Source organism: Pseudopodoces humilis, chromosome 1 (genome assembly GCF_049639895.1).
Source record: "Pseudopodoces humilis isolate 2021_Gansu_Grassland_sample_001 chromosome 1, ASM4963989v1, whole genome shotgun sequence".
Lineage (NCBI taxonomy): Eukaryota > Metazoa > Chordata > Aves > Passeriformes > Paridae > Pseudopodoces > Pseudopodoces humilis.
The window spans coordinates 127,182,463-127,189,649 of record NC_142200.1 but is presented as its reverse complement, the minus strand read 5'-3'; the positions used below and the strand labels follow the sequence as shown (position 1 = coordinate 127,189,649).

The 7,187-nt window shown below is 40.0% G+C and overlaps 1 non-coding gene across 1 annotated transcript; it reads right to left on the bottom strand.

Moving 5' to 3' along the window:
• Positions 1–417: 417 nt before the first annotated feature.
• On the bottom strand, positions 418–6,521 carry SEM1 (SEM1 26S proteasome subunit). Its single transcript, XR_015774107.1, has 3 exons — positions 6,359–6,521; positions 2,515–2,608; positions 418–621 (listed from the first exon to the last, which is right to left on the bottom strand). It is a non-coding gene; the product is annotated as an SEM1 26S proteasome subunit (transcript).
• Positions 6,522–7,187: the final 666 nt, after the last annotated feature.

The following is a 7,187-nucleotide window of genomic DNA, read 5'->3' as shown; positions in this document are numbered from 1 at the left end:
AAGTCTCCTCTTTATCAGTCCTGAGAAACGGCAGGACCAGATTGGGAGTCTGGATTTCTGCTGTTGCAAGACATTTTGAAGTCTGTTTTATTAAGCCAGCACTCACATGAAATGACTATGAAAAAAATCCCAAGTAATTATAAAATAAAATGCGGAGGCAAAACAAGCTGTATCACTCCCTAAAACTGCATTCTATCTCTGCTGCATTTTAATTGGAACACACAAGTATTTTATTTCCTGTGACAGCAACATTCATTAGTCTTCATTCTGGTTACACCTGTTTAGCTCCCCAGGACAGGTGCAAGAGCATCAGCCACTGACAGACCATTAGAGGCATTCCAGGCAGGTCCATGAATTCCGCCACACAAGTAATTTCAGAACCAAAATACAAGGTACCAGGTGAGTAGAGGCTGAATGTATGACTAGGCTAAGATTAAAAACTTTATTTTTTATACAAAACAATAATAAATCCAAGCAGATAATGAACTAAGTGTGTCTTCTCACTTTCCATTTTTTCTTCTTTTCTCAATAAAGTCTATCCACAGTTCAGTGTTAAACCACTCCATTTTCTGCAAAAACTATGATGTTTCCATCTTGTATCCATGTTTTTCTAATTCAGCTCTGTATAAAAAAGAGACAGATGTATTGAAACACATACAATAGTGTTAGATGTTTGATTTTTAAAAAAAAATATATACTAAACAATATACAATCATTTTAAATAGCAATATCATACTGCTTTTTGAGTCATACCAACAACCATAACCTTACTTGCTCTAGTTCTTGAACTCCAGTTTTTTATCTTAGATCACTCTAAGTGACTTCTCAGTGAAAAATTCAAATATCTGTTTTAATCAGTTATTGCCCTCTGACCCACCATATGGCACAAAGCAGCACCTATGCACCTACAACATCTCCAAACTCATTAGAATAACCAGAATATTATCTTATACATTATATTCTCAAGAATCTTACGCATTATTCTCAAGATTTCCTTAACTCAAGCAAGTTCACTATTGTATTTGACTTAAATGCATGTACTTCCAAAACAATTATAAGCTTTTTTTTTCCTGCTTTTAGAATAGTGCAGTCTGAAATTTTTATTTATGTCTTGGTGCAATACACCTTGTAGTGAACAATTCTGAGGGAAACAATTGCTCTGTTGTCCTCAGTTGTGGCCAGGACAGCAAGTCAGGAACTACAATTGTTATCACTCCTGCCCTGCCATCACTTTGGTTCTCACCTGCCTCTGAAGACACCAGCAAGGATGCATCCTGTTTTATCCCCTAGTCTTAACATATGTGTATCTAGATGCAGAAGTACAGATCTCTAAAAATATTTTGGGTTAGTTTGCACAATTAGTAGTAGGACTTTCAAAGTGGAGGACTGCAGCATTTGCTTTCTAGAGATATAAGAAACATGCTACAACCAAGCAACACTGCAAACCACTATATGGTCAGCAATACTGCAGTCTGCGACTGAGGCCAGTTACAGAAAGTTTGATATAGATCAAATATGTCTATCAAGAATTACAGTACTTCTTGAAAGTCTGTTTCACTACATGATTTCCAATACTACCATTTAACTGCCTTTCAACCATGAAATAACCATGAAATAACTATACCAACAATTTTTTATGCAGAAGATACAAAACTAATTTCTTTCCCTGGAGTACAAGGGAGATCAACCCAGGAACTGTTTAAGCAGGCATATTACAGACATTTTGCTCTTCATGCAACATATTGAGGGATTAATTATAAAATCTGGCTTTGTTCTGAATGCTTGAAACAATTTAAGTTACAATTATGCGTCAGTAAAGGATTACTGAAACTGCAAGTGACAAAGAGGATTAAGCAACTGGTTTAGAGGTACACAAATTGCTAACACTTTTTTTAAAGCATGTAATTAACAATTACTTTGCTGTTGTTGCTCCTAAACAGTATGTTGATCACATAGGAAAGAACCTTAACTTCCATACAGATGACTAATCTCCAGAAAATTTGCCCATTTGGACAAACAGCAGTGCTGTTTTAAAGTACAGACATAAAACTGTAACATACTTTGCACACCACATAGCACAAAGGGATAATCTTGGATGCCTTGCCATTAATCTTGGCAGTACAATTCCAAACTTTCACACACACATAGAAAAGTCATTAGAAGAGGATCCACTCATGTTAAATTGACAAAGTGTCAACTGTATCTCAGCTTTCTTTGATCTTTGCGTTGTTTGTGTAATAGAGCAAAATTCTGTCACCACAATGGCATATTTCCTAAGGCATATTTCAGCATAATTATTAAAAGATGAAATGCTGATCAGTACTTCAGAGTCTTGTAATCCCTAGTTCTAAAAGGCTTTAAAGAGAAAAGCAAAAAGTAGAACTTCCATTTATTTCTGTTTCAGATGTTTATTTTTTTAAAGTAAGCAGATTTCAAACTTTAAGCCATTAACTAATCAACTCCATTTTAAGTATTTTACCTGTCTTCTAGAACAGTAAGTTTAAATAACATTACCTTAACTGATTGGAGAAATCATCTTCTACATTGTCATCATCCCAGTTGTCTTCCCAGACATGTGCATCTTCATCTTCATCTAAACCAGTCCAATCTAAAGACAGAAAACCAGATCTAAATGCTGTGCTGTATGCTGTGCTGCTTTGATACCATGTCTTGCTGACCAATTAGCTCAGCCACAGGGAAAGACAGACTTCTGGTAAATTTACCAGAAGAGTCTGGATCACATTCAAGTGTTTATGAGACAAAAAGATCTAAAACACATCTCAGAGTTTCTGTAATTACAACAAAAATGAAACTTGGTGAAAAACATCATTACACACACATCATGGCTTGTGAGATTAAAACTTCCTAAGAGATATTTTGCATACTTATGGATAATCCGTAGCATTATCCTTCCAGATTTGTATTTAAACACCTTTTTCAGATTAAAAAAGTAAATATGTATCAGATGCTTTTGCCAAAACAGAAAAACAGATTCTCTGTTCCCTCAAATCAGATGCAGACAGTCGATGGACAAATGACAAAAACTATCTGTGATGCAGAAGCAAAGGCAAATTGAGACAAGCATCTGCAAACATCACTTGATACCTCTAATCAGCTATTTCTGGGTTCCCAAGACAGCAGAAGCTGTCTTGCCTTTGTAGGGAAACACTTTATGTCTACATAACACATTTACTAACCTTATTTATATTTTTCCTATAATAAAGTAATCTGGCACATCACCCTTGACAAATTACTGATCACACACTTCATGATTCATTATTAAAAAAAATAAAATAGTTTAGAAAAATAATGAAAATGAAAGGCTCAGAATCACTATGAAAATAGAAGTTGGCTTACTTGATTTTTTTTTTCAGTTTCTTAGTTTACTCCTACTGAAAGACAGTTTTTTAAATGTTAAAAAAAAAAAATGCCCCCTAATTTTGACACTTGGAACTTTTTATTTCTCAAAGTCTATTAGTGTATTTAAAGAGATAACACTGTTCTTCCTCTTCCATTTTAGTAAGCCATCTGCTGCCCATGCACAGAAAGCTTTGCAGACTAAGGCCTAAAGTAACATAAAACACTAATGGAGATATGGGGAAAGCAGGGGAGAAATTTAGTGCGGTAAAACATCAAAAACTAATTCACTGTGAACAGCTAACTTACTAAGAATGAAGCCTGGTCTTTGCATTTTCTCCTCCTTTTTCTAACACTGACAGGCAACAAAATTAATATTTGAGATTCACCAGGACAGGAAAATGCATTTGTCACTGATTAAAGACACACGTGTGGAAGGCATTACAATTAAATTTCCCTACTCAAATTATATCATGGGAAAAGACAAAGTAGCATAGAAATTGTGCTGTGAGAGCAAAAGAAAAGAACTGGGAAGAAAAGGTGAAGAAAAAACACTGTATATAAAATGCATTATTTGGATTTAGTGGTATTGCTAGTTGCTCAAAGGGAAGAGCTTATCCTTTAGAACTACCTGCAATAAGCTTTGCCCTTGCCAATTTATATGCCACTGATTTTTCATCAAAACAAAATTTTGTCAATTTATATTCCATTGATTTTTTTCATCAAATTTTATTGATTTCAAAGAGAGAAAAAAACAAAGTTCAAACAACTTAAAATTAATACAAACGTTTTTATCTACAAGCACACAAGTAGCTCAGACAGAACTACAAACTTGAAAAAAAATCTCCCAGTAACTCATATCCAGCACAACAAACAGCAGCTTCAGTCATATAAGATCAGCAGGGCAGACTGCAAAATGATGCTCTAAATCACACTGAGTAAAGAGGAGTCAGAAAGGCCCATGTAATCTTCCTTGCTGGGGTGGGGAGGTGGGTGAAAGTAAAGCCTAAATTACATTCTCATCTCCGTAGGACAAGATTCTGCAGCATCTGGATATTGAAACCATTACTCTCCAACTGTATAATAGTTATTACTCTGTGCTACATTATATGCCTGTGACTAAACAAAAGTGAAAAAGGTAGAGCATTATCTGGGATTGAAAGTATTAAGATCACTGCCATTAAGAATTACTAATATACAACAAAACCACAACCTTGTCATGGCTGAGCTCCTTAAAAATACATTTTCATATGCTGATCACTGATTGTTTAATTTTGCACTTCAGAAACAAAAAACAATTCTTAGGATTTTAGGGATTTTTTTAACCCCTGCTCTATCACTTTACACATTACATTTTTATATTCTGAAATGCACTATACAAAAGATTCTTAAGTGACTCGTTTACACCTATTTTCATATACTGTAGTATACTTATGCTATAGTTTAAATTATCCTATAAAAATTTGGCACATCTGGTTTTGATACATAACTTGATTTCATAAATTAAGTAAATTTTTAGGTTGGAATAAACCCCAAAAGTCCATGTTTTCACCCCTCAACACAGATTTGCATGATCTAATTTCCTTTGGATAAAAACTGGGTAATAGAACACAAAGTTCTTCTATTGCTAGAAAGCGGTGTTTTAATTTGAAATAATTAAATGGAGTGGGTTTGAGCCCAGTTATCACAGTTCTTTCCTAAATACTCGAGATAACAAAGTGGCCTGAACACTCAACATCTCAAAACTACGACCTCACTTGAGGATTCATATGGACCCCTTTAGAGGTTCTTATTTTCTATAAGAAAGAACATTTAGAAGCCTAATGATGGTCAGTTTTTAGTAGGTCTCTCTGGTCCACCCAGAAAGCCTGCACAGTACTTTGCTTTAGCATTACTACTAGAGTCAAGCAAAACTAATTTCACCTTCTGAAACAGCAAGCCAGGGCTCTGCCCAATCCAAGGTCTAGAAGCTTCAGAGACTTCCCCTACTGTGAATACTTAATAGACATTAAATAAGATAAACTCTTTTTTCCTGTTTAGGAAACACTTATGAAAAAGAAAGTACGATCTTGTAAGTTTACTTAAGCCAATATCCTGTGTCATGAACTTTCTCTATAAGTGCATGCAAAAATATTAATATTAGCAATACCAAAGGGTTCAGAACACCTAAGGCTTGTAAGGCCACAGAAAAACCACATGTAATAAAGACGTTAGAGAAAAAAAGTCCTGACATTACATTCATCATGATATATATGATTTCTCATGATTCACAACTTGAGACAACCCCAGAATTAAGGACATAAAAAGCAAATATGCCCTAACAGGGATGTTTCCAAGTCTATCTCTGCTAAGGGACACAGCTGTTTTACCGAATTTAACTTCCTTATTAAGTATATCTGTACGTACGAAAAGCAAACCAGCAGACACGTATCAGTGCTTCAATAGGTAAAGAGACCTGGAGTAACTACAGAGCACTGCATTTCATTTTCACACATTTTTCCACCTTACGCTCAGTTTCCAGCCCTCATCCCTCCTCTTCCTTCCGATTCTCATCTCCAGTGCCAAAAAGCAGTACATTTCTCCCGCACTTGTTCCCAGCCCTCTCGCACAATGACACAGCACTTCCAGCGCGATGTGCCCAGCGCCGTGACACCGGCACAGAGCCGGCCACGGGCACCACGACCGCGCTCGATCGCGGCTCTGACGGCGCTGTCGCCCCTGCCCGGGTGGGGGCTGGGCAGGGACCCGCGTGGCACCGGGGAAGCTTCCGCGGGTCTCAGCCGGGCCCTGCGGAGCGGCAGCACAGCGGTGTCGCGGGGAGCCGCGGGGCCCCGCGGGCAGGGCCCGCGCCCAGGGCGCCCCAGTCCCACCGCCAGTCCCACCGCCGCTCCCGCCCGCCGCGTCCCGCCCGCCCCGCCCGACCCAGGCCGCGGCGCTCCCGCCTGCGGGCCGCGGCCTGTCGTGCCCTGGCGTCCCGTCCCGTGCCGCCCCCGCCCGGCACCTTCAGCCGGGAACTCCTCAAACTCGTCGTCCTCCTCCAGGAGTCCTAGGTCCACCGGCTGCTTCTTCTCCGACATGCTGGGCCCGCACCGCGTCCCACCGCCCTCGCGCCTGCTGGGATCCCGCGGCCACCGCCGCGCCTGCGCCGCTGCCGGGCCCGGCTCCGGCCCGCGCCTGCGCCCTGCGGTCCCGGCTGCTGCCGGCCCCGCCCGCCGCCGCCGGGCCCTCACGGGGCGGGCCGGGGCCTCGGTGGCCGCGGGAAGTGCCGGCGCTGCCTGCGCTGCTGTGGGAGCAACAGGATCGTTCCTGCACCGCCTGACCGATCTGCACAGACCGCTGCCGAGCGCGGCTGTTCCCTCTCGTTATCGCTTTGGTATGCAGGCAAAACCCATCGAGAACCAGCCTTCGGTCCTTAATCTCCAAGTCATGGTGTTAGAGGTTTTTTTCCCTTCTGGCTTTTAAATGTTTCAAAACGCCAGGGGAGGTTCAGGCATTAGGAGGAATTCATTCACAGAAAGAATGACTAGACGTTGGAATGAGTTATCTTTAAATATTAAAACAGCTATGGAGGTGTTTAAAGAAAGCCTGGCCGTAGCACTCAGTGCCATGGTCTAGTTGATAAGGTGGTGTTTTGCCACAGGTTGGGCTCCATAATCCCAGAGGTTTTATCCAACCGAATTGATTCTGTGATTCCATGAAAACTTATAACTAATTTGCTGTCTTCTAAATTCCTTGTCCTTCACATCAGAGAAACAAGCAAGCAGCTTGAAAGAGATAGTTTGACTAAACTATTCACTAAGAGTTTAGACTGTTGCATGAAAAGTAGAAAT